Source organism: Pogona vitticeps, chromosome 5, assembly GCF_051106095.1.
Source record: "Pogona vitticeps strain Pit_001003342236 chromosome 5, PviZW2.1, whole genome shotgun sequence".
Lineage (NCBI taxonomy): Eukaryota > Metazoa > Chordata > Lepidosauria > Squamata > Agamidae > Pogona > Pogona vitticeps.
This window is the reverse complement of record NC_135787.1, coordinates 126,108,772-126,135,151: the sequence shown is the minus strand read 5'-3', so window position 1 is coordinate 126,135,151 and position 26,380 is coordinate 126,108,772. Positions and strand designations below refer to the sequence as shown.

At 41.3% G+C, this 26,380-nt stretch overlaps 1 long non-coding RNA gene across 3 annotated transcripts; it reads left to right on the top strand.

Annotated features, from left to right (window-relative positions):
* LOC140707393 (uncharacterized) lies at positions 1–25,861 on the top strand. Of its 3 annotated transcripts, XR_013536986.1 has the most exons (4): positions 16–137; positions 1,966–2,059; positions 2,867–2,919; positions 25,724–25,861. It is a non-coding gene; the product is annotated as an uncharacterized LOC140707393 (long non-coding RNA). The 3 variants fall into 3 exon arrangements; XR_013536988.1 differs by lacking the exon at positions 1,966–2,059 and having other exon boundaries at positions 1–137; XR_013536987.1 differs by lacking the exons at positions 1,966–2,059; positions 25,724–25,861 and adding an exon at positions 5,696–5,803 and having other exon boundaries at positions 1–137.
* Positions 25,862–26,380: the final 519 nt, after the last annotated feature.

The window sequence follows — 26,380 nt, the reverse complement described above, 5'->3', positions numbered from 1 at the left end:
TTCCCCAATTTTTAGAATAGCCTTATGGAATGCTGATCTGCTCTGTTGCACAACATCTACTGCTGCACTCCCATGAAGCAAATCTGAAGAGAAACAGCAATGCAATCCAATATTGGAGGAAATGGCCAACAAGTTAGGTGAGCTTTTAGTTCCCTTTGCCATGTCTCGGATCCATTGCCTTGGAGAACATAAGACAGACAGAGGCAGTTAAGTAGCTGTTTAGAGGTTATTAGACTCCCAACAATTTCCACCAGTCCTAACCAGTACCTGATAGAAGCAGGATAGCTGAAAGGAGTGCACCGTTTTTGCTTTGCTGGGTTACAAAACAGGCAGGCCTGAGGCACTAGATACTTCTAGCTCTGTTCCTTAAAATAGCAAGAGCCACAAACCCAATTTGCCCCAAATGGCAAACGTCTCCCATCATACAACATCATCATCACCAAACATGACCCAAAGGGGCATAGAACACATTACACAGTGCAGAAGTCTCTTGAAGTAAATCTAATTGAGCTTAATGGGAGTTATGCTCTAGTAAATAAGAGTAAGAGAGAATGGCAGGGTTGCTCTCCTTAATGTCCCCTTCAACAACCTCATTTCAGTTCTGAGGCGGCCAAGCCAAATGGGTAAACTGCTGACAGTTGGGGAAACTGCCCAGCAGACTCATGAGCTGTCTCTTTCCACTTCTGCTGTCTGATCTCTCTTGTAAAGGAACTGCTCTCCTCATAAAGAAAGAGACTGTTATTTTTACAGCTGGAGCAACTGTTGTTGTTATTCACGGTTGCTAAGATAATTTGCAAATAAATAATCAAACAAAAAACAAATAATACCATCTCACCACTGTTAAAAACATAAATGAAGTGGCATGTATACGCATATTGTTGTGAGGAAGGCCCAGTGGTCGAAAAGGCATAGGCTACAAACAAGGGATCAAATTTACAGGTGGCTTGAGCAAAACACTGGCATGTAATGGTCTGCAGCTTCATACACCCCAATAGCTGGGTGGTGAGCACCTGACGGCCCTGCAGTGTAGTCCAGTGTTGCTGTGTGTTGTTTTTAGGGAAACACAGTGTGTCTATGTGTGTGTCTAGGTTGCAGGGAGGGACTAGTTGATTGTAGCAGAAACACAATAGCCAGGAGACGTTCTTGCTGTCTTGTCCCACTTATGAGAGAATAGCAGAGGGATTCTCATGAACAGATTTGCTGTAGATACCGTTGAACAGGCGCATGCCCCTCACATCCTTTTTGCTCAAGAAAAGAAAGAAAGAAGGCTGACTGCTCAGACTATGCTGATATGATTCCTAAATAAATAATGATAATAAAATGCTTTTAGAATAAATGATTTTGGGAGGTAGAAACCATTTAATCTTGCATTTATCCTAGCACAGCCATTTGAACTCTATTGTCACAAACCTTAAATCTCTTTTGAAATATCTACATGCCTTCCATCTGAAATACCGTGTTGAATAAAAACTGGGCAAGAGATAACGCCTTCATCCTTCACATCTGTACTGCTTTGGAAAGCTGTTTCAAATATTAGCTGTCAGAATATAAGCAGTTTTAGATGAGAAACTGTATTTGAAGCATTTTCTTTCTGAGCATGCCTTTCAGAAGGTTTGTCAAAAATGAGGTGTCTCATTCTGTCCCAGATGCCTAGTGCCACACTGGCTGAGATCAAGCCAGCGCCCACCCAGGATTTAGGCACAGCGAAGTGGCCACCTTAAGCCGTAGCTTTGGGGTGTCGTAAGAGGACATCTATGGGAATGTTGGGGGGAAATGCAAGTCATTCCGTGGTTCTTTGTTTGAAAAATTGGGGTGAGAAATCTTGGCCAACTGCTACCTGGGGTGAAGTTTGAGCCCCACCCCACCCCACTAACATTTACAGCTTGTGTTTGAACTCACCTTCAGAAGCAGATCTGCCACAATCATCTGCCATGAATTTCGGAAACTCTCATTTTTTCCCCTAAGCTATCCAAAAAACTCTTGGTGCACAGCCTGAGGAAGACGATGGATTAACAGTGGAAGCTAGCTGTTTGTTCAGTCTTTTAGTAGTCCAATAAAGGTATCACTCTTGCATTTCTCAAATCATCATTTGTCTTTTTATCAGTGTACTATAACTGCCAGGAAAGTAGTGAGGTGCTTGGTAGATTTTCTGCTTCAACTTGATGGCTCTAAGCCAGTCCTATGGGGGAGAGGGGCACAACTTGCAGTAATAGCTTAGGCCTGCCTTAGACAGAGTTCTCCTTCCTTTTGTTACGGTTTAATTTCCAAATTAATTTCTGTGTCATGCTACAGACATTCTGGTCACCTATAGCTGTGGCACAGCACCTCCCAGTGGCCAAGGCCACAGATTTACAGGTGGCTTGAGCAAAACACTGGCATGCAATGGCCTGCAGCTGCAATTTCACTGGGCGTATTATCAGTTGGAACTGGATCAGCGTTTCCGCTTGTTAGCTGAATCTGTTGTCCCTATAGACACATTGCTGGGAATGTTTCCTATGATTTGTTGCCTGGTATGGTTATTTTAAAAATCAGATTTTTTTTTCTCCACTGGATTTCCCCCCCACCCACATTATACAAGAAAGGAAAGAACTATTTACCCAAGGACAAAAAACATACATATGTGTGCAGTTTCATTCCAAAATGATCCATCTACCTTCACTATGATTCGCCTCTCAGTGTAAGGTATCCATTGCTTGAAATTCAAGCTGGACTGTGGCCAATGACTTAATGTTTAAAACTGCCTGAGGGAAGTTTTCAGACTTTTCTGACAGTTACAGTAATGAAGAAACCATCCACTGATGAGGTTACAAGGAGACCTTATTCATTTCCTTCAAGTTTACCTCCCCTGCTTTTTTTTCCCTTCCAGAAAGTAAAGGAATTTGATTGAAGGAAACAAAGAAGAAACCTCCAAAGCACACGGTACGAATTAGGTAATGTGTTAGAGTCTGACATGTTTTCAAGCCATATACCCATTTCCTCCGGGAACAATGTAAACATTATGACTGGAGAAGTTCAGAAGATAGAAATAAAATAACATGGAAAAGGAGATGATTGTATTTTCCTACACAGGGCTCGTTGCAGGGGTCTGCCCTATCCCCCAGGTAGGAAGGCTTAGATAAGATTCCCACTTTCTCCTACTCAACACTACTACAATCAGTGACCATTTACTTGACTCTCCCATTGGCTCAATAAAACAGGAACCAAACACCAGCTCTCAAGAGGTAGAGGGCTGAAATATCCAGGAGTTTTCTTCTCACTCCTCTTCTGGTTCAGTCACTTACTGAGGCAAACAAGCGAAAACAGCAAAAAAGGAGACAAAGAACAAGATAAGGAAGATCACTCCCATTGGGGGTGATAGGCCCTAACAACTGATCCCTCGAACAGTTTTTCCACTGGGGACCACATATGAATAAAGCATTCTCTCTCATACATAGTCTCATACATATATGAACTCTAAAACATTCATTAAGTAAGAATCTGTCGAGATGTGTAAATAATAATTGTTGTGCAGCTCCCCATCTTAATCAGTGAGATTGGCTTGCTCATTGTTGTTTAGTTCCTCCTTCTCCACTCTGTGTCGGTGGAATTATGGGAGTTGCCATATCTCTCACAGGAATGCACCAGCTGAGGCAAACTGTTCTAGTAAATTTATTGCTATTGTTTTGACTGTTATGTCTCCCCATAGTGCTAGACCACACTCTCTGGGCAATTTACAACATAATTATGCAAGGAGCACTTTGCCTCACCCCACCCCAGTGATCTGGGTACTCATTTTACTGATCTTGGAAAGATGGAAGACTGAGTCAACCTTGAGCCGGCTACCTGAACCCATCAGGATCGAACTTATTAAGAAACAGATTATGTATTCTCAAAGGCTTTCACGGTCGGGATCTGATGGTTGTTGTGGGGTTTTCGGGCTCTTTGAAGAGCCCGAAAAACCCACAACAACCAAACAGATTATGCCTGTTTTACACTGTCAGACATGGAAGGAAGAGCAAACTGACTGAAATTATCCAAAGTAAGGTTGAAGTACCACAAAAATGTACAATTATCAGCAATATTCCGAGTTTTGTTTTAAGTTCCTGCTGCTTTTTCAAGAGTTGTTCTAATAAATTTCTGAGTTGTTTTGCCTCCATGCTTCTAGTACTGAAAGGATAGGTAAGGCTTTAATGAATGTGGATTGTCCAGTTCAGCAGGGTTACTGACCCCCTTCGTCAAGTGTGCCAGCTCAGTGCATGTGGAAAACAAAACTGCATTGCCATTCCACTCCCATCAACAAGCCTCTACATGCTGACCCAAGAATCTGAGCCCATGACGTGCACTGAGTTTTCCACACAATTATAAGTCTCGTGTTTTGGCAGGTTTCTGGTAGTGCATCATAGATGCTTCTCTCATCTTTTGGATTAACATGCAGAGGCTGGAGCATCAACAGTCCTGGCTCTCCTACATACTTTGTGAGAATGCAAACACCTGTAAAGGAAGCACAGATTTACTAAATCTTCAATAAGAAGAGTTGGTAAACAGCAAAACATACAGTATGAAATAGCACTGCACAAAGGAAAATCTCACGTATTTATCTAGTACCAAGAGCCCTCTAGTGGCAATATCTTATTTCTAATGCTTTATGAATAATTTAGAAAACAAATGCAGCTTTCCTTCTTTTCTGTCTGAATTTCTTAGAAGAGCACTTATAAGAATTTTACCATTTGATATGTGCGCAGTCCCAGGGTGCCCCCAAAAGAAGGGAATGGTGAACCATTTCTGAGTATTGTGTACTTAAAAAACACTGGAAAGGGTCACCATAACTCTTAATTGATTTGATGCCTCATTATTGCTGCCGTTGTTCTTATCCTTTCTTTAGACTGCAATCATTCTTGGAGATCAAGATTTTGGGGACATTCATACCTGTCAATGGCTACTCCTCCTTGCCTAAGTCACTGACTCCCACATCTAAAAGCATGAGTTCTCTTCTAACTAAAGCAAGGATGAACAACCTACTGCCTATAAAACAGATGGCATCTGTTAGAATTCCTCTGTGAACCTCCAAATTTCTTTGGCTAGCTCCAGCCAGTGGTGGGTGATAAGATGTGACTTAATACTCTTGTGGAGATTTCAATTGTGGTTTGCCAACCAGGGTCCTGATGTGTAGGCCTACCCACTGCTAGAATGCAACACCCTCTCCCAAACCCTACCCCAAAGGTTGCTCCCCACTGCCAATTTTGAAACTTTCACAAATGGCCTGGCCCAAGATAATCTTCTGCTTGAGAGAAGGAACAATGAGTTACATCTTTCTACTTTGTGTTCAAAAATTGAATGGACCTGCATCTGAATCTTTCTTGAACAATGGTGGTGGATTACTATCTTCCACCACACTTGAAGGGAGCAGGCTCCTTAAAAGGATGGATACAAAACTATCTTTCCTCCAGAACTTTGCAGTCAACCAGTAGCATCTGTTGTTTGAGATGATCAGCTCATTGTGCCTAATGGTAAGGCTGCCCTGTTACAAGGAGTTACCCTTTGCCCAATGTTACTATATTTAACCAACTCATTGTCCAAACTGACAATTTTTATGAAGACAGAATACATCACTGTCCTGAACTCTGGAGGCAAGAGGTACTGGAGCTAGAGAAAGGTACACAATTTATGTCATCTGCTGCATTTGGTGATATGTTGTCTCCTTGTTTTATCTTTACAGGTTGACAGCAGAAGCTGACCTAGGGCTGAGTGTAGTTTTAGCCTTGTTTCTTCTTTCCCTATGACTGCTGTCTGATAATCTCAGACTGGACCACTGATTGAATAAAGGTATAATGTCTACACTATGATCCTCTAAAGCAGACATTCTCAACATTTTTTGGCCCCGGCCACAAACACAATATGAAAGAAATATAGGCTGAATCAGGATTGTATAAGTCATGTAACAAACATTATAAGGTGGTGTGTGAAGAATTGTTTCCAGTCTGTGGACCCCTTCAAATGTGCCAGGGGCCCCCAGGGGCCTATTAGGTATATTCCAAAGTGACTTCTAAATGGCATTGCCAAATCAAGTCTTCTTGGTTGCTGGGCATTTTCTCCAGTTTCTCATTTTCTTGAGAACGAAGGTTTATCTCCCTTTTTATGTCTGGTCAAGGCATCTATCTTATGGTGGATCTTTCAGAAGTTGCAAAGTGACAACTGATTTTGTAGTTGTTGCAATGAGAAGTTCTTCCCTGTTTAGATACTGGTCCCTCTTTTTCGTGAAGTTGCAATTTTCTCTGTACAGTAGTTGTTCTCCTCATTATTATATCAAATTCTTGGTTGCACATTAAATGGATCCGAGATCTTCTGTTCCCACATTACTGAACTACTTTAAGCTCTTGGATAAATTAACTTCCATCATCTTCTTCTAGAAATATCATTACTTTATGAACTCAATGCCATAGAGGTTGCACAGTTTTTATGGTGTATATCTTGTACATCACTTCTTTTAACATTTCATAAGTCCATCCCATGTCACAGCAGGACAGGAGTTAAAAATCATCTGTTATCATAAGACCGGTTTTTCAGACTGTCTCAACTCTTCTTAAAGGTTTATATTATCCATTAACATATCTTTGTAATAAACTGAAGCTGGAGTATCTCCCAGATTTCAGCCTAAGGCGAGCAACAAATAAATTTCTATTGTAGGTTGGTGTGGAGGTGCTTATTCCAGCCTGAGGCACTTAGTGTGGTCAAACATATTGGATAACTTTAACACGCTTTCATGGAGATGTCCATAATGAATGTCTGGAAACTCTAGTTAATCCAACAAGCCTCAGTAAGAGTCAATGCTGATTCTGACTGTATGGACCATATAATGTCAGCCCTTTAATAATCTCTTTTGGCTTCCAGTTTGTTTCCCAGCCCACTTCACAGTGCGTAGCTGCTGACCAGGATAGTTCTAAATCACTAGGTCCAGGATAAATGAAAGATCATGTGTTTCAGATATCCTGAGCCTGGTGATTTAGAACTATCTTGGTCGGCAGCATCAGTACTGTGAGGTGGGCTGGGAAACAAATGGAAGCTCTTCCTCCAACATGAGGAAAGGCTGGGGCAGGCCATCTAAGGGGAAACCTTTTCTGGAAGATCATGTGTCCCAAAAAAGGCTTCCCCTTAGATGGCCTGCTCCAGTCTTTCCTGTTGTCTGAGGAGGGGTGGATGCCAGGCAAGGAAGTAATTGTTCCACTATTGCCCGTAATCTTTGAGATTCTCTCCTGCTGGAAGCCTATTAATTTTCTATCCTTGTGATGTTCCAGCAGAAGCTGAAGACTTGTTGCTGGTGTTCAAAAACGAAATATTTAGAAAGGCAGTGTTTGATCTGGCTCTTCTACTGCATGTGTAGTCAGTCTACAGTTGCTCAGTGGTTTAGTGTCGCATTACTGTTGTTTCAGGTGCATACAGTAAAATGCTTCTGCTTCAGTTCTAATTTCATGGTGGATTCGTTGATCTAATAGGTTTTCTTGTTTGGGAAATTTCGGGTTGATAGCTGCACTGGGTGTCTTATTGATGGGAGAGATGTTATTGGAAGGGAGGGTAGAGATGCTGAATAATCATCTATTCCCATGGCTGAGTATCAGATGACACAGTTGCTTGCAGTGCAAAAATGATCTGAGGCAAGAGTTTTCCCAGAGCGCTCTCTGTTGACAATTGGTAGTGGAAAGCCTATAACGCACTCTTTGGTCTCTCAGGCACAGTCCAATTTCAGTCACTTGATGGAGAACAAAATAAGTAAGATTTATTCTTAACAATGTTTCATTAGTCAATGTTTTTAGCTGCCATTTTCCTTACAAAGCTTCTTTGACATGGTGTTCCTCATTTCTCCTGGGCCCACAGAGGAAATGCCACAAATATATTTGTATGTTCAGCAGAATCATAATCGGTCAATCAGGAAACACTGTTAAGTCAGTCAGTTCAAATTTGTAGCTAAGAAAACAACTGTGGCACATTTTGCATGAAACTCATATTTATATATGTTTTCCCCCTCCCCCCCCCCCTTTGTTTTTGGATACAGAAAGGCATTTGGAACTTACAATGGGGGCAGAAGCAATATACATATGTCTATGTCTTCAAAGATAGAAATTATTGGGAGGGCTGATGTGAAGGAAGTGCACCTCACCCCAACATATCAGAGTGCCCCCCTCTGTTCCAATCATGAGTTGCCTATGTTGATTTAAAACATAGAATCTAAAGCAATCTGAAAACAAGAGTGATACAAGGAGTGTGGTCTTCCATAAGGCCTAGAAATGGAAGAGGTTGAATTTTGGTGGGAGACAGTACAGTACCAAGGCCAGCACCTAGCATCGCAGGATATATGCTGAGGCCCATACCTAAGAATTTTTTTTATTTATTTATTTATTTATTTATTTATTTATTTATTTATTTATTTATTTATTTATTTATTTATTTATTATTCATTCATTCATTCATTCATTCATTCATTCATTCATTCATTTATTTATTTATTGTATTCATACCCCGCCTATCGAGTCATTTCGACCACTCTAGGCGGCTCTAGAAGGAGACCACTTGCCAACCCCAGGAGTCTCTTGGCCTTGCTGGTCCTTTTTGTAGCCTTTTCCCCCTTTGTGTTTGTTTTTAGGGAGTATTAACTTCTATGCATCTTTCTTTCTTACCCTTCCTGCACTAATATAGAAAATGCTGCAGGTTGGTCTTGGAGGGAGATAAAAGCAAATGGTGTGACTGGCATAAAGGAAGGTATAGAGATAGTTCACTGCTCCCAGGCTGTGGTGGAACTCTCGCCCAGGGGAGGACAAATTGGTCTCTTCTCCATAATCATTCCACTGGCCAGCAAAGACCTTCCTGTTCAAGCAGGTTTTTGGTAACTGACTGACTACCAAAAAGATGGATTTTAAAGGAGCACAAATGTTTACTATTTTCTAATAGGCTTTTTAATCATTGTAAATGTTTTTTATTCACAGGATATTTTAATATAATAACATGTTTAATTGCTTTTTTCGTACTGTAGTATTTATTTATTTATTTATTTATTTATTTATTTTCCTGGCTTTTACCTTGCCCATCTAGAGTCAGCTAATCTACTCTGGGTGGCTGAAGAACCAAGTCTTCACTTGTTCTTAAAAACTCCCAGCGCGGGTGCCAGGTGAATCTCAAGGGGCAAGATGTTCCAGAGGTGAGGGCCCACCACCAAGAAGGCCCAGTTTCTAGTTCTCTCCTTCCAGGCCTCTTTCGGGGTCAAGGCTCTCAACCGTCCAGGCTGGCTAGATTGAGTGACACAAGTAGAGCTAGGTGGGAGCAGGCACTCTGTCAGGTATCAAGGTCCTAAACCTTTTAGAGTTTTATATTAATACCGTGAAATCAATACGGAAATGAATGGGCAACCAGTGTAAGGCCACCAGAGTGGGGGAAATGTGATTATATTTTTTCATCCCAGTTAATAATCTGGTGGCCGTGTTCTGGACCATTTGCAGTTTCCACATCAATCTCATGGACAGCCCCACGTAGAGCGCATTACAGTAGTCTAATCTCAAGATTACAAGCACATAGGCCAGAGTGGTGAGCACCCCAACATCAAGATAGGAGCACAGCTGGGCAATCCGTCGAAGATGTAAATGGGCAGTGTGGACCACGGATGCTACCTGGGACTCCATGGTAAGCGCTGGGTCAAGATGGAGCCCCAAGCTACGGACCACACTCTTTGTGGTGAGAGCCCCCCCAAAAGAGAGAGAGCTTCCCAAACCACTGATAGGAGGGGCGCCCACCCTCAAAATCTCTGTCTTGTAATTTATGGTATTTTTTGCTACATTTCCCTTTTACATGCTTTATAAGTCCTCTTGAGTCCCTTTATTGGCAGCAAATAAGATGAATGAAGCTTAAAGTAAGAGGAAGGAAGGAAGGAAGGAAGGAAGGAAGGAAGGAAGGAAGGAAGGAAGGAAGGAAGGAAGGAAGGAAGGAAGGAAGGAAGGAAGGAAGGAAGGAAGGAAGGAAGGAAGGAAGGAAGGAAGGAAGATTAAAATAAGATGGATGGATGGATGGATGAAGGTGATTCCCAGAGGGCATCTTTCCCTCAGAAGTGTTGGAAGATTGCAAGATATAACATTCTATCCACTGTGGGTTAATATCCTTTATTTATTTATTTATTTATTTTATTTTTTATTTATACCCCCCCAATCTGGTCATTTTGACCACTCCTTAAAGACCTTACCTGTCCCCTATAATCAATGAGGCTCTAGAAAGTTTTCTCTCTCTCCCTCCCCTTCACCCTTCGATGGTGCTGACTGACAGAGCGAGTCAGAGACCGTGTGTGCTTGCCTGAGTTTATGAGCATTGCTTGAGGTGCCACCGCCTTTAATTCCCTTTACTGTTTGGTATCTTTTGTAATGCAGTTTTAGTACTTTTCTTGTTTTCTTAGGATGTCCTGTTTACCTTCTTCCTAGGAGAACTAGATAAAGATTATTATTTATATTTTGTCTCAGTGTCTCAAACCTTTTTTCCAACAAGAAGTTGGAACTAGCATTCAGTACATAAAATGTAAAACATTACTACTGTGTTTTTCAACATAAGTGAGATATGTAAGGAGAGATTTCACCCATTTCACACTCCCAGTAAGTTTCCATGGCTGAGCAGGGATTTGAAGTGAGGCTTTCTGAGTCTTATTCTGCCACTCTATGTGCTACAACTCAGTGGATGGATGGATGGATGGATGGATGGATGGATGGATGGATGGATGGATTGATGGATGGATGGATGGATGGATGGATGGATGGATGGATGGATGGATGGATGGATGGATGGATGGATGGATGGATGGATGGATGGATGGATGGATGGATGGATGGATGGATGGATGGATGGATGGATGGATGGATGGATGGATGGATGGATGGATGGATGGATGGATGGATGGATGGATGGATAGATAGATAGATAGATAGATAGATAGATAGATAGATAGATAGATAGATAGATAGATAGATAGATAGATAGATAGATAGATAGATAGATAGATATCTGTGCTACAATGCATATGATGTTTAATGGATTATAACAGTGCAAGTAAGAAGACTGAAACTGCTATTAATGTAACCTTGAATTATCATTACAGCCAATAACGCTATCATATCAGTAGCATTCAGACTAGAATTACAAGGCTAGTTGAATACATATCTTCCCTGAGCACTGTTTTAATTGGATATAATAGATGATAAATAGTAGCATTTGAAATGGTACAGATATTGTTTATTTTATTATTTAATATGTTTCTAAATCCCGTTAATACATAAGTATACAGAGCAATATACTTATGCATACAGGTGCCATGTAGATCTCTGCTACCTTGAAATTTAAAACCAGCAACCCCTCCCCAGCAATTTATTTGAAAACTCCGCATGAAGGGCACATCTATCTTGTCTTAAAGCCGAATCACTCACCTGCAAGTACAGTTTGCTTTAAATAAAGTTTAAAAACAAGATGCATAATCCACACAGTCCTTGCTTTCAAAGGTCTTTCTGAAATTTTGCTGCTGCCATGATTTTGAAATCCATCAGTGTGGCATCAAATTCAGAGGTTCAGCAGCAGCATCCAGCTCCCAGTGCATCCAGTGAGAGACAGGTGTTACCCAGACCTGCTTTAAGAGAAATTCCAAGGATGCAACAATTCACATTTATTTCTAACAACTTGGGCAAAATGCAGCCCAGGGCGTACATGTGTTCCTCCAGGCCGTTTTTATGACTCTTTGATAGTCCTTATTACCGAAAAGAGAAGAGCAAAATAAATGCCATTTTCTATTCCTGGAAGCCTGTACGGGTGGTGGTTTTGCAGAAAAACATCGCACAGGGCCACTCTCCTCCTCCCCCAAAATGCCCCTCAAACCAACAAAAATGAAGCAGCAAATGGATTTCCAGCAAAATTCAGTTTTGAATTGTTAATACTTTGTGTTCATTTGCAGAGCCAGTGAGGTTCCCAATGGACTTTGGGAGTGGAAAATTGGCCTCAGGACCCTCCGAATTATCTCACTCCTGATTCAGAATATAGAAGGGGAGCTGGACACTTCAAGCAGTGCTGCTGGGGGGGTGGGGTGGAGAGAAGTAAGAATAGGGACAGGGAAGAAATATTGATCATTGACCAAAATCCTGTTCATGCAAAGTTATACATCAGAAGCTGGTGTTATCATCAGCTGGCACCAGTAGCATTTAATTTAAGTTAATTAAAAGCTACCTGTCTCTCTTCTTTTAGATTCTGAGGCTTAGGAGGTGGGGAGAGTCTTTAAAAGTCAAAGAGGCACCGAGATCAGAATCACCAGCAATGTGGCAGCATTTTTAATTTTACTTTTACTATTAAAGCTCTCCCCCTCCAGTCCTGAGGCTCCCAAAGGCTTCCCGGGGTAAAAATGAGCTGTAGGAAGTCTTGGAAACTAAAATCCTGTTCACATAACTTTATGTTCACAGGATTTTACCCATTGTCGTACACTTTACCTACTAAAATATCAGAATGTAGATTGTACTTTTAATGGTAAAGAAAGAGGGTATTTTACTTATTATTATTTTTTTTAAAAAAAATAAACTGTAGTTTTGGCAAATGCATCATAGGCATGTTTACACAAGGACTTCCAGGGTGGAGTTGGATACAGTGTGGAAATATTTGTAAAGGGAAAATAGCCTAGATTAAAAGCTGGCAGCCGTGACAAAAGGCAGATGGTGTAATAAGACAGAAGCAGATAAATAGGGAGGAGCACATATTTAAAACACTCTGTTGACTAAGCCAAAATACCAAAGACTAGCTTTGGAACGCAAAATCAGAATCTTTTTCATTTTGTGGGAAATATTTTCCAGATTTCTACACAAAGTTTCTTGAATCTGGGTTAACTTGAACTTGATTCAATATATGCCAGTGGAAATGTTTTAGTAGTTGCTAGAACAAAAACATATTGCCTGTTTAACTGCAGCTATAACTCACTGCTTTTGCTTGTCGTTGTATATGTATGACCTCCTGTTTCTGCCTTTTTGTTATGATTAATCTTCAGCTTCTATGCTCCAGAGGTAAACAAACTCTTGGCTTGGAGGATCTCTTTTGGGGTTTTTTACTACAGTACCAAGGTCCAACCTGTTGCAGAGTTTTGAATTTTTGGTTAAATTCTTTTAGCTGCACAGCAGAAGTGTAGGGATTCACAGGGAAGAATAGCCTCAAGTTCCCTAAAGTGATCCACTTCATTTCTCATTAACTGACACATAGTCTCAGTAACTTGCTCTGAGACATTAGTAGCAGAAAGAATAAAAACATTTCATTACTTAAAGATCAATAGCAAACTGAGAAACATGACTGCTTTCAGCAACAGATTTCAAAAGGCTCAAGAGAGGCAAAAGACTGAACAAAGAGATGGGGCTCTGTTCAGTCGGCCACAGAGACTGGCGAAACGTTAGGAAGAACAACCTTCAGAACACGGCCAAAGAGCCTGAAAAACCCACAACAACCATTAGATGGGGCTCTCTTTTGAATTCTCCTGTTTCTGAGAAACTTCCATGCTACTGTTCAGTAGCTTCCATTCTTCTCAGAGTCTCCTTCATATCAACTTCAGAACTGAATCTGAATAACATTTATAATGGTAACAACAAATCCTACGGGCAAGGCTTAAGAACATAAGATGTAAACAGGTAAACCCAGAGTTCAAATCTCACCACAGGGGTCATGAACCACAAGGTGTGAATCATTTTATACTTTTTTTAAAAAATTATCTTTTAAAACAATGCAGAAACAATTCAGGCCACCTGCGTTTCATAATACCTTGAACTGGTCAGCTTGTGAGCACTCTGCTACCTAAAGCCTAAAGGTATGCATAGTTCTATGTGTCCCAGACTAGGACAGATCAATGTCCTAGATGAGTCCCATGAGGATGGTTTCATTCCAACACCCAGCTAAACAGAAAGTCATTAGGTTTGTACTAACAAGGCTGTACTAACAACATGTGACCCAGACTCAAGTATCATTCCAAACATATTTAGCACAAGGCTGAGATCAAACATGTTTGGAATGGTACTTGGGTCTGGGTCACATGTCCCCATGCTTCACCTACTGTACTTTGGACTTGGTGACTCGGTTGGCGGTGTGACCAGGTTTTGTGGATTCAGCTTAAAGTAATGTGGGATAACTCTCAGCTGGCAGACTTGTGCACATGTGGTCACACATTAAGGCAAATGTGTATTTTTTTCTCTTACTATTTTAGCCCTCTAAGTCAGTGGTTCTTAACCTTTGTTACTCGGATGCTTTTGAACTGCAACTCCCAGAAACCCCAGTCAGCACAGCTGGTGGTGAAGGCTTCTGGGAGTTGCAGTCCAAAACTCCTGAGTAACCCAAGGTTAAGAACCAGTGCTCTAAGTGATGCACTAAGCAATTAGAGAACAGAAGCAAGAGGATTTGGCAAGACAAGTTCCCGTTGGTTTTCTAAACAGACTAGTGAGACAGTGTAATCAAATTGGCATCTTTGCCTAGTTACAGGTAGGCCTTCCTGATATTCATAGATTACAGTTCCCATCAGTCTTAGGCAGCCTAGTCAATACATTAGTGGAGCATTGTGATAGGAGCTGTAACCCAACAAGATTTGGAGGGCCACACATTCTCCATTCTTGGCAAAGAAGGTAAGGAGAGTTGATGTAAAGAGGCTGTGTGTGGCAAGGCTAGTTCTGTCTCTATTAGTTATCCAAAAGACTTGTTTAACTTACTTTTGTCATCTCGCTGATTTGCTGATGAATTAGGCAAACAACAATCCTAGAGAAGGAAGCTTGGGGTTCAAAAAGCAGCATATAAACATCTAATTTATCAAAGGAAAAAAAGACTATACTCATTCGTTATGGGCGGAAGTAATTCTAGCTGCGAAACAGAAAATTTCTTCTGAGTTCTGGTGATTGGTTACAGTTAAGAAACAAAACCTCCCTTGCCAAATTGATTCTCCAGTCTCCTAGTATAAATGGGTTGCCTTTTATAATCAGCTTTATACAGACTTTCCTCCAATACCAGTCTCAGCTGGTGAATTTGAAGTTCTACCAGTTTGGCCTCTAGTTTCCCAAGAGGAAATTATATCCCATATTGCCCGACTGAAAACAGGTTAAGCACCAGGGTCGGACTGTTTGCCTCTGGAACTCTTCAAAGAGAATATTGACTGGTGGGCTCCTTTCCTTGCAGCATTATTTACATATATTGACTCTACGGGCCTCTTTTCTGCAGAATGGACTACTGCAATAATAGTACCTCTATTCAAGAAAGGACTAAGAGATGAGCTGGCAAATTATCACCCCCATTAGTCTCCTAAACATATGTTGTTGGTTGAAGAAAATAGGCTAGCTGTAGAGCAAGCTGGTTTTAGAGAGAGTAGATCCACTATGGACCATTGTCTCATTATCCAACACCTTATAGAGAAATATGTGTCAAAGGGTCAAACCTCGTTATATGCTGCATTTGTCGATCTGAAAGCGGCCTTTGATTCGATCTCGAGATAGCAACTATGGGCCAATTTAGAAGCCACCTCAATAGATAAATGATTACTTCTATTGTTGCATGTGCTACATGACAATACGAACCTCCAGATTAGGCTCAATAGGAAAGGAAATTTAACAGAACTGATTAACACCTATAGAGGAGTAAGACAGGGCTGCTTACTGGTCCCCTCTCTGTTTAATTTATACATAAATGCCATAGTAGAATACCTGAACTCTCCTAGTGTCCACCCTCCAAAATTACATCAAAGACATATTTCTATCCTTCTTTATGCAGACAATGCCGTGCTTTTAGCGAGAACTCCAATCAGCCTGAAGAGAGGCCTTAAGAAATTTGCAGACTTCTGCAAAATAAAAGAATTAGAAATAAATTATCAGAAGACAACAATTATGGCCTTTGGTAGAAGACAAAAGAAAAGGTCTTGGACTATAAATGAGCAATCTCTTGAACAGGTTTCCTGTTTAAAATATCTAGGTATGGCCATTCAATCCACTGGGGACAGAAAGGCTCATATACAAGGGGAAAAAACAGCAAATGCCATCTTAAGGTTCTACCATTCCAAAGGGGGTCGATATATTCCAGCAGCCCAAAAACTCTTTCAAGCAAAGGTGGTCAGCCAGGTTCTCTACGGCACCTTTATAGGGCCTTCATCTAGCTGCTTTGATCCGATAGAGCGGGTTCAAACTAAATTCCTTAGAGCAATTCTTGAAGTTCCAAGATGCGTAACAAATGCACAAATTCATTTAGAGACAAGCTCACTAACAATGGTAGCCAAAATTACAGTAGCCTCCCTTTAGTACTGGCTTAAAATAAATTTCCAATCACAGGGATTAACCCATCTACTTCTAGAGGACAATTTTCAATCAAAGTGGTTGAAAGCGGTCCTAAACAAATTGCAAGTTACAGGCTTCTCTCCACAAGCAATACTGAGAATGCAATGGGATGAAGTGAAATCAGCCCTTAAACAGAGAATAATGGACATGAAAAGACAAGTAAATCTTAGTATATTCCCCATGCACACATATCGCTTGCTCCCCATGGCCTATTTATCACAGCTTGAGACATATATGTTTAGAAAAGCCTTTACTCTCTCTAGATGTGAGGCCTTTTCCTCAGTGGTGTTGGAAGGCAGATTTAAGAAGATCCCGAGGGAACAGAGACTCTGCCCTTGTGGATCTGGTGAGGTAGAATCTATTGAGCATATGATGCTCAGATGTAACAGGCATAACAAGATTCGAGGAAAATATATTACACTTCTCTTAAAAGACATGACAAGCCAATCAGACTCGGACTACTGTAACCAATTGTTAATTGATCAAAATCGGACTACTACAGAACTGGTAGCAAAATTTTGGGCGGCATGCCATAGTAGCCAGAATAGATAGCCAAACCCTCAGACATTGGTCTTATATTGTTATATTTGTAGCTTTATTGCTTTTTTGTTTATTTGATTTGGCTTTTTGCAGTATATGTCAGTACTTGAAGCTCTGCATTCAGTTTTGTTTTATGTATGGCTTGATGTTGTAACAGTAAAGTATGTATGTAATCCTAGAAAGCCATGAGAAGGGGGGAACTGGCAAAAAGGACTTTATTTATACCTAGGGAACCCTGACAGTGGTTGTTATAAGTTCTATCAATGATGGCACATAATCAATCAATCAATCTTTTAATTAGGTTTTTAATCTGGTGTGTGATGTTTTTTCCTCCTTCTAGTCAATTATTTGTCTTTCATTTGTACATTTTATTGGATAGGTTTATTAACTGATTTGTTTTAGTCTTTTAATTAGTGCTTTAATGCTTTAATTTGATAAGGGCATTCTTTTCCCCTGCATTTTTTTCTTTAGCTGCCTTGAGCAGCATTTTGAGTGGAAATACAGAATATGAATTTAGTGAGGTAGTAAGCAGATGAAGAAATAGCAAATTGGGTATACAAAACCCTGCTGCCTGCTGTCTCCCAGATTCCAAAACCTAATCTGCTGCCTTGTTTCACTACTTCTGACTGTATCATCTGCTGGATGTGCCCTCCAAAGCATCAAGAGCTACACGTAGTTCTTTATCCATTGAGCCAGGCCAGGTATTGATGCAATCAATAGACTTGGTTTTTAGTTTAAAGAGCTGATCACAATTCAGTAAAAGTTTGGGTGTTAATGTAAGCTTCCCCTGCAGTCAAAAAGTACCTTTAAAGGTAAAGGTAAAGGTTCCCCTTGACAATTTTTGTCCAGTCATGTTCGAGTCTAGGGGGCAGTGTTCATCCCCGTTTCCAAGCCATAGAGCCAGCGTTTTGTCTGAAGACAATCTTCCGTGGTCACATGGCCAGTGCGACTTAGACACGGAACGCTGTTACATTCCCGCCGAGATGGTCCCTATTGATCTACTTGCATTTGCATGCTTTCGAACCGCTAGGTTGGCGGGAGCTGGGGCAAAGTGATGGGAGCTCACTCCGTCGCGTGGATTCGATCTTACAACTACTGGTCTTCTGACCCTACGGCACAGGCTTCTGCGGTTTAGCCTGCAGCGCCACCACGTCCCTCCCTTTAGGGTTTAAATTTTTGGTATAATTTTAAATTTTAAGCATATGTTATTATGCAACCAACATTGTGTCTGTTTTGCCCCTTACTGTCTCATCTAGATTGTGACTTTCCAGAAATAACCTCTGTTAATTGTCAGGATCACAGTCCAGAATTTTACTGACTGGCATAGCCTAAAAACATTTCAGAAATCCAGAAATCAGACCATGAATCACTGAGATTGCCAGCCAGTTCAGGAATTGGCAAAACCATGTAGCCAAGCTTACTGTGTTGGCTATGCATTTATTACACACTGACAATGACTTGTGTACTCTGAAGGTTACAGTAGAACAAGCAATGCAAAGTAGTTAAGAATAGCCAATTAATGTTTAGTGCCCTAGCTTCTGTTAATGGAGGCATGGGCAGCATCTTAATTTATGTAAACTCTAAACCATGCAGAGGAGAAACGAAATAAATATCCAAGAAAAAGATAGTTGCTAACAACAATGTTTTAACTCAGGCACTCGTTCACTCAAAAGTGTTTTCCATCTTTCCAGCCAGTTGTCAGCACAAGTCACTGTAAAGTGAAGCAGACTGGAACATTATGTGTTCTGTTTTCCTTCTTTTTCTATGTGTAGCTAAAAAGAAGACTACACACACAGTGCAGAGGGGTTTACACATGACCAGAGGTATATTGTCCTTATATTAAACTAGTTACACTATCATGTTGTTGTCTGGTCATGTGGAGTGCATGCTTCTCTCCCACTCATCCAAACCTACTGAAATCTGGAGTGATGCTCCAAAGAGCTGGAGAAAAGGAAGAAAATATAGAATGATCTATGATGGGAATCTAAATTTAATTGTCAGTCCAGGGGAATGTAGATGCACCCAATTGATTGCTGGTGAATCATCACTTACATACAATCCATTGATTCAAGGGCTGAAATTCTACTGAGCTGTAACTACACACAGAGAAAACCCCGAGTTGAATTCACAGCAACATTTGTCACTCCACACAATGCAAGCCCTACTGCGGTTTTAAAATGGTGCCAATCCACCCTTTTTCAAAATGCACTAGGCCTTTGCACTGGTTGGCTGGCAATGTTGCTCTTGCCGGCGGGGGGGGGGGGGAGCATTGCAGTTCCAGTGGCTCTGTTTTTGCTATATGTGAAGAGGGTGAGCTGGTGCGAAACATTGGCCAAAAAACAAACAAACAAAAAGACTTGGGAAAGAAGTCTTTTTTAAAAACACAAAAAAGCAATTCCACATCAGATGCCACCAAATTCAACCGTTATTTATTATAGGCTTCCAAAATATACAATAATATATTTAACTTTTAAAAGAAGAGAGAGGGAAAACATACCTGAGCCATGAACTGTTGTGCTTTGGTTACTGGTATAGCCAGGTTCAGTCCAGGATAGTCCTGGCCTCTATACAGGGGATGCAGGCTACAGTTATCCTTGGAGGCTTCTGCATTCAAATGGAAAGCGTTTTCCACTCCATTCCTCCCACATGGCATTGAAGGATTGAGGCCTTGTGGACTTATCCCTATGAAACACAGCACACAATGGTCTCATTTTCCTTGCTTTTGTCACTTCCTGACTTGGAATTCCCCAGAGGGCCGGCCCAAAAGGGCCCACACTACTCTGTCCTCCCCAAGAAAAAGCAGCAACAATTACAGTATGACAAAAGAGAGGTGACAGCCTATCTCCCAATATTGCCAGGAGAAACAATAGGCGGAGGTGACAACAAAGAGGAAGGTGAACATCACCACTAAACTCTCAGACCCAAGACACTGCTGGAGAAGTGGTCAGGAAAACTGCCCGTGCGTCCATTTTGAGCACCCACTTCTTCCATAGTGCTTTGGCTACAAACAAATGTTCAGTTTTTGGAAGTACGTAAGCATTACTCAAATAACTTGTACAAGCAGTCAGGTAGTGTAAAGTAGAATAATGCAGGAAGGGCCCTCCTGCATGAATGACTCACTTCCTCTTCACCATTGCTATTTATTTCTTCTTCTGGTGGCATCTGGGAATGCCATCCTCTTGCCACTACTCTTGTTTGTTGCTGCCACCAGATATTGTTGCACTAGGCGGGGTGATACCTACACAACGGGGGCAAGATAGCTTGCACCACCCCTTTAACCCACAATTACTTTTTCATGGAAAAATTACTTTTTCGTGGAAGCAATGAAATGCATAGCTGTGAGCATGTCCTTCGAAACAAGTGCTTAACAAAACAAGTAATTTGACTCTCATGAAACCTGCTGGACAACCTTTTCTCTCTCAGCCTAATCCACCTCACTTCGAAATCAAGCTCCTTGGTGAAAGAGTTTAAAACATATTTGAATGACAATAGAAATGTTTTGTCCCAAAAGATCTGGTTCACAGCTTAGCAGTTCTTTTGGATCCACCTTTATTCCTGGAAAGCCAGGTGACTGTGGCCATGAATGCCTTTTGCCAGTGTTTGACTGGTGTGGTTTCTTCCTAGGAAAGGTAGATTTGACCATAGTGCTCCATCCCTTAGCTAACTCCTAATTAGAGTACTGTAAGAGTGTCTGTGTAGAGCTGCCTTTTAAATGTGTTCAGAGGCTGAAGCTAGTACAAAATGCAGTTGTCAGACTGTTACCTGACATGTGCTTCAGACTGCATATAACACTGCATACAACTGCACCAGCTTCCAATTCAAGGCAGCTCAAGGAACTGTGCTCAATTCAAATCTTAAATAATTTGGGGCCAAGGTATCTGAGACTTCATATGTACCTGCCCTGGAGTTGGAGTTCCTGAGCAAAAGCCCAGATACATGTTTCATCAGTTATGGATGGTGAGTTACCAGATACCACTGCATCTCACCCCTGAAGAGGTTAGGTTTGTGAATACAGGAGACAACCTTTTTAGTAACAGCATGGTAAAAGAAAAAGGAAAAATAGGAAAAAAAGTATTTTCACGTGCATTGCCAGAACTGGCCACTAGAAGGTGCCAGAGACCACTAACAAGAATTCATAGCATGGATCCCTCTGGTGGCCAGTTCTGAGAATACATGTGAAAATAGATTTTTCTGGATTTTTTCCTGTTAAGGTTTTTAATATTTTCAGGCCATGCATAAGTGAATCAGTGGATACTGATCCTGTGGATAAGGGTGCTGTACTGTAATCTGTTGACTGCACAATGTATGAGTCAACACAAATTAATTTTTTCCCCAATCCCCAGTGTTTTCCTATCCCTCTGATGGTCACATTTTTTAAATGAATGCATTCTCATTGGTTCAAGCAGTGCTTGATCCAATGCAGAAAAGCATGTGCAGGGATCCAGGTGGTTGGCAGGTGGGGACAGAGGAAGCAAAGAGGCACAATCAAGGGTCAGTTCATCTCAAATGCCTTAAGAGACCACCCTCCAAGCCTGTTTCAATACCCTCCTGAGGCTCCATATCCTGTTGCAAATGGGATGGTAGAAATAGCCTAAAAAGCTATTTCTTCCAGTGCAACTGGATGTGCCTCTTTCTAACCATCTGATCATGTCCTTAGTTATGGAATGCCCTCTCCAGAGAGGTCCACCTGGCACCTACTTTACTATCTTCTCAAGGCCAGGAAAGTCCTCTCCCTTTCTCATATCCTTTTTTATTCCTTTGTATGTTTTTGCCACATTGCTAAGTGTGTAAACCCTGTGATATATTCTATTTATAAGTGCCCTTCTGCATGACACAGTTTCAGCAATTTTACACCACTTTACCTGTCACAGCCCCATCCTATGAAATCCTGTGGTTTATTGTATGATTAGGTATTTAGAGTTCTGTGCCATAATCCAGAGGGAGTACACCTGACCTCTCTGGCAGAGAACTCATAATGACCGGCTGGTCATTATGAAAATGCCTGTGGAGAGCACGCTTGGTAAGGGGGAGCGCCACAGCACCTTCCCCCCCCCACACACACACATACACTTCAGTTACTGCTTTCATCAGTGTCTGGAGAGGAAGAGATCATGCACTCAGTCAGAAAGCTCTAGTGGACTCCCATGAATCATAGCAGAGAGTTTCAGGTATCTCACCAAATTATACGTCCCAGGATTCTGTAACAAGACATGTTAAAAGAACTGTGAGAACTGATGCAACTGTGTAGTGCAGATACACTGCCTGGGGTTTGTAGCTGTTTCAGTTTAGTCTTTCTCTTCCATGACTCTTTTATTGTCCAGATTTTTGTGCATTTTGTCTAGCTTTTAGGGTTTTTTTTTCCACTTTTTAAAAGAGCAGTTTGCTGTACGGCAGGCAGCTAATACATTTTTAAAATAAACCATGCATAATGGGATCTCAGCCCAGCAAGGCCATCAAAGCAGGGTGATAGCAAAGGAGTTTTCTATTTTGCAGGCATTCCTTCTCCTCCCTGCTCCAAAAGTGCTTCCTCTGTATTTTCCTCTACTGACGTCTGTGTTGGGGAAGGTTTTCCTTTGTGATTAGATTGTAAGTCGGAAATGGCCATGGGGCTTGGGAGTGTAGGAGAAGGGACTGCAGGAAATATTTCCCTTCTCATCTAAGATCTGGCAATGCGCTTTCCCCATGTGGGCTGCCCCTTCAAAAACGAAGGAGGGCAAGTCAACGGAAGAGGGAGGGGGGGCTCTGTTTACTTCTGCAGAAAGGAAGCCAGGAAGTCAGATGATCTGGCCTTCCTCCACAGAGTCCTCTCACTGCTGCTGGTTCCCAGAAAAGCAGGCGGAGGGGGGGTGTTGCTGCTGCTTTGGAAACAAGCTGAAGCTAGCCTTAGAATGCACAAGAAATATATTATTTTTTGTTTTCACTTTGGATCCTAGGTGAGATCTTTGTGCAGCAAAAAAGAGCAGACACACATTCCTTCCGTTCCCCCCCCCCCGATATATACAGAACACCAGTTAGCAAAACAGGTCTATGAAAAACCACTGAAATAAGCTGAATAGATTTTTCAAAAACAAACTCAGGACTCACTGTCAGCAAATGTACAACATCTGAGAATACCAGAGATGAGAATTTGATCTCACCCCCTTGCTCTGGCCATTCTCTGGTTTACAGCTGCTGCTGAACAACTGTGTAGGGTAATCCTCTATTTTCAGGGAACCTCCACTGGACAGTAAGGAACATGTGGCCCTCCACATACTGGGGGACTATGCCTCCTATCATCATTTACTGTAATCTCTACTGGCTAGAGTTAATGGGAGATGCAATTCAACAACCTCTTGGGGGGCACATATTCCACCCACTGCCCACTCTTAGAAAATGTATCATTCTATTATATCTACCATTTGCGAAAAAGCAGGGAAATAAAGCCAGCCAGCAAGCTGGACACCCATTGGGAAGGAGAGTTGGGGGCCTTGATGATGCATATAAACAGTTAGCAACAGGTTCAGGTTGGCAAGACAAAGCAAACATACAGACCACCTGCAATGATGAAATGTATTTAATATTTTAACTATAGTTTTAATCATTATTTCAAATATTGCATCTGCACATACAAATTAGAATCATATATTCAAATTTTATGCAGGTTTGGCATATGTGTATATACTTTTTGACTTTTTTATTTTTTATTATTTATTTGTTTGTTTGTTTATTTCTTTATTTATTTATGTATTTAGCTCCCAGTTCTGATAGGGAACTATAATATCATAGGTCTTCTTAGATATTTTGAGAGATGCATTGGCAAGAACAAGAGCACAGAACAAAGAAAAACAGCTTATGGAGAAGTTTAATTAGCCTACCAATGCCAGGATGTCTAGTTTATCAATAGCAATGCTTTCTGACCAGTTATAGTGCTGAGTTTGCACATTGCATTGCTTTAAGTGACATGACATGTACTTCCACTGTGTTACATTTAATCTTTATCAAAGCCTTCTCTCATATTGTCCTTCCAGTTGTTTTGGGTTATGATTTATATCTTCCCCTACTGTGGCTCATGCTGGCTCGACCGAATGAGAACTGGAATCCAAAACATCTGGTGAGCATCAAATTCAGGAAGAATGCTTTAAAGTAATTGTCATGATTTGCCTCTGATCTCTTTAGCTTTCAATCCCCCACAATTATATGTGCCTCTACCTCCAGAGGTGGTGAGTTCTTCAACACTGGAGATATTCAAGAGAAATTTTAGACAACCACCTGGCTGATATCCTTTGATTTGTATTCCTGCACTGACCAGGGGGTTGGACTCAATGGCCTTATAGGCCCCTTCCAACTTCACTATTCTATGATTCTGTGCAAACCTACCAACTCTTCACACATTTGGTGAAGTGGATTTTAGGACTGCAGTGCTATGAGAGGTTTTTCTTTTCTTTAATTTTCTTCAGTTCAGTTCAATTGTAGGTGTTGTAGAGTTCCTTTAGAACTCTGACTGGGACCTACTGTAACTCCGACCAAAATCCTGATGCTGCAACATAGCCTTTGGTGTCTATTTTTTCACTTATTAATCAGAGGTGTCCCAAGATAAATATTTCTGCTTGACAGAAAGAAGAAGATGATCTCCCAACTTCAATTTCTTGAGCAAAATCTGACTGGACTGGTCTTTGAATTTTTCACTATAATAGGTCAGCATTAGAGATGGGCACCACCAGAGATGGGAACCACCATGAATCACACAAATGGTGAGTCATGGTGGTTCGTGGTTACCTGTAAACAACAAACCATCCAAACTTTTAAAAAAACAAACCACAAACTGGTTTGTTTTTTTAATAAGTTTGTCTCTGGGGGGAGGGGAAAACAAAAACCCAACAACCACAGCCTACCCCCACCCCTTCCCACTGCTCTCGTCACCTCCCTATCTGGTCCTGCCTCCTCCTCCATCACTGCAAATCTGGTTTGCTGGATGCTGACAGGCAGGGGCCTGCACACAGAGAGCAAGCCCAACTCCTGGAAGGGAAGCCAGGCCTGCCATCTCTTAAGATGGTGGTGGAGGCAGAGGACGAAGAGGAAGAGACAACGGGACCAGATAGAAAGCAGTGAAAAAAGGGTGTGGGGGGCAGGCTGTGGGGGTGGGAACGGACCAGGAAGTTTGTTAAATTGTTTAAAAAATGGTGGCTTGGGCCAGTTCAGGTTTGTCGGTTTTGACTAACTTGAACCGACAAACCAGGGATTTTTAACAAACATTCAGATTCATTTTTTAGTTCATGCCCATCTCTGAGTCAGCATCTTCCACCTCCCTGGAAGGCAGTGGTGAGTTATGACAAAGAACAGACTGCATCTTGCTACTATCTTGCAGCATCTGCTGTCTGGGGAAACTGTCTCACTCTTCTTAATGTTAGGGCCCGTTATCTCACTGCAGCACAGTGGCCAGTTTATGCCAACGACTAGAAGGTGGGGGCAGAGGGAAAGGAAGACAGTTAAACTTCCTCTCTCCACTTCACACACTATAATCTCAATTTTAAATGAACCTTACCATGCTACAATTCCATTTTTAATCCTCTCCCACAGGTCCACAAGAGACACATTTAATGGTGGCCCGAGACAATTAGTTGTTTTGAGCCTCGTGGCGCAGTGGTTAAACCACTGTACTGCAGCCAAAACTGTGTTCACGACCTGAGGTTCAATCCCAGGTAGCTGGCTCAAGGTTGACTCAGCCTTCTATCCTTCCGAGGTCAGTAAAATGAGTACCCAGCTCACTGGGAGGGGGCAATGTGTAGCCTACATAATTCACTTGTAAATCACCCAGAGAGTGCTTGAAGCACTATGGGGCGGTATATAAGCAGCACGCTTTGCTTTTGCTTTGTTTTGTTTTGCTTATCTAGGGCCACCTGAACTCATGGTAGAACTGAGAATCATCCTGGGGAGTACCAGAATCAGAAATGAATCTACTCAAAATGCTGATTATGAACCACTGCAAGCTGTGTGAATTGTCTATTCTGTATGTTAGAATGAAGCTGTAAAATCAGGGTAGCCGTTTCTTGAAAATAACCTTTTTTCACCTGGAAATGTAATTGCTGATATGTTCAATTGTTACTCAAGGCATAGCCTTGAAAACTTATTTTGGAACTGAGGATTGATGAGGTTGGGCATAAATTGCAAATAGATACTTAGGCAAGCCAAATACATATATATCAGTTCTTCCTAGAACAAATCTGCTTAAGGCAGCGTTTACAGTGAAAATGTTACTTTTTCTGCTGATTAGCAAATAAATGAGAAACATCAGGACACACTGTAAGAAAATATTATTGTTCATTATTTGCTTTATGGTTTCTCTGTACTGCAAATTCTGTACAAGCAGGGAAATTAAACAGAAAGGTTATCAGTTAGTTATTGTCGTGATTTCGTCAAGCACGTCATTATATTGGACAAACTGTACTACTGTCCAGGCTTTCATACAAAACTCCCCAAACGCCATTTGCTAGAATGACTGAGACACATCCCCATTTATTCCAAAACATAGAAAAGCATGTCAGATCAAT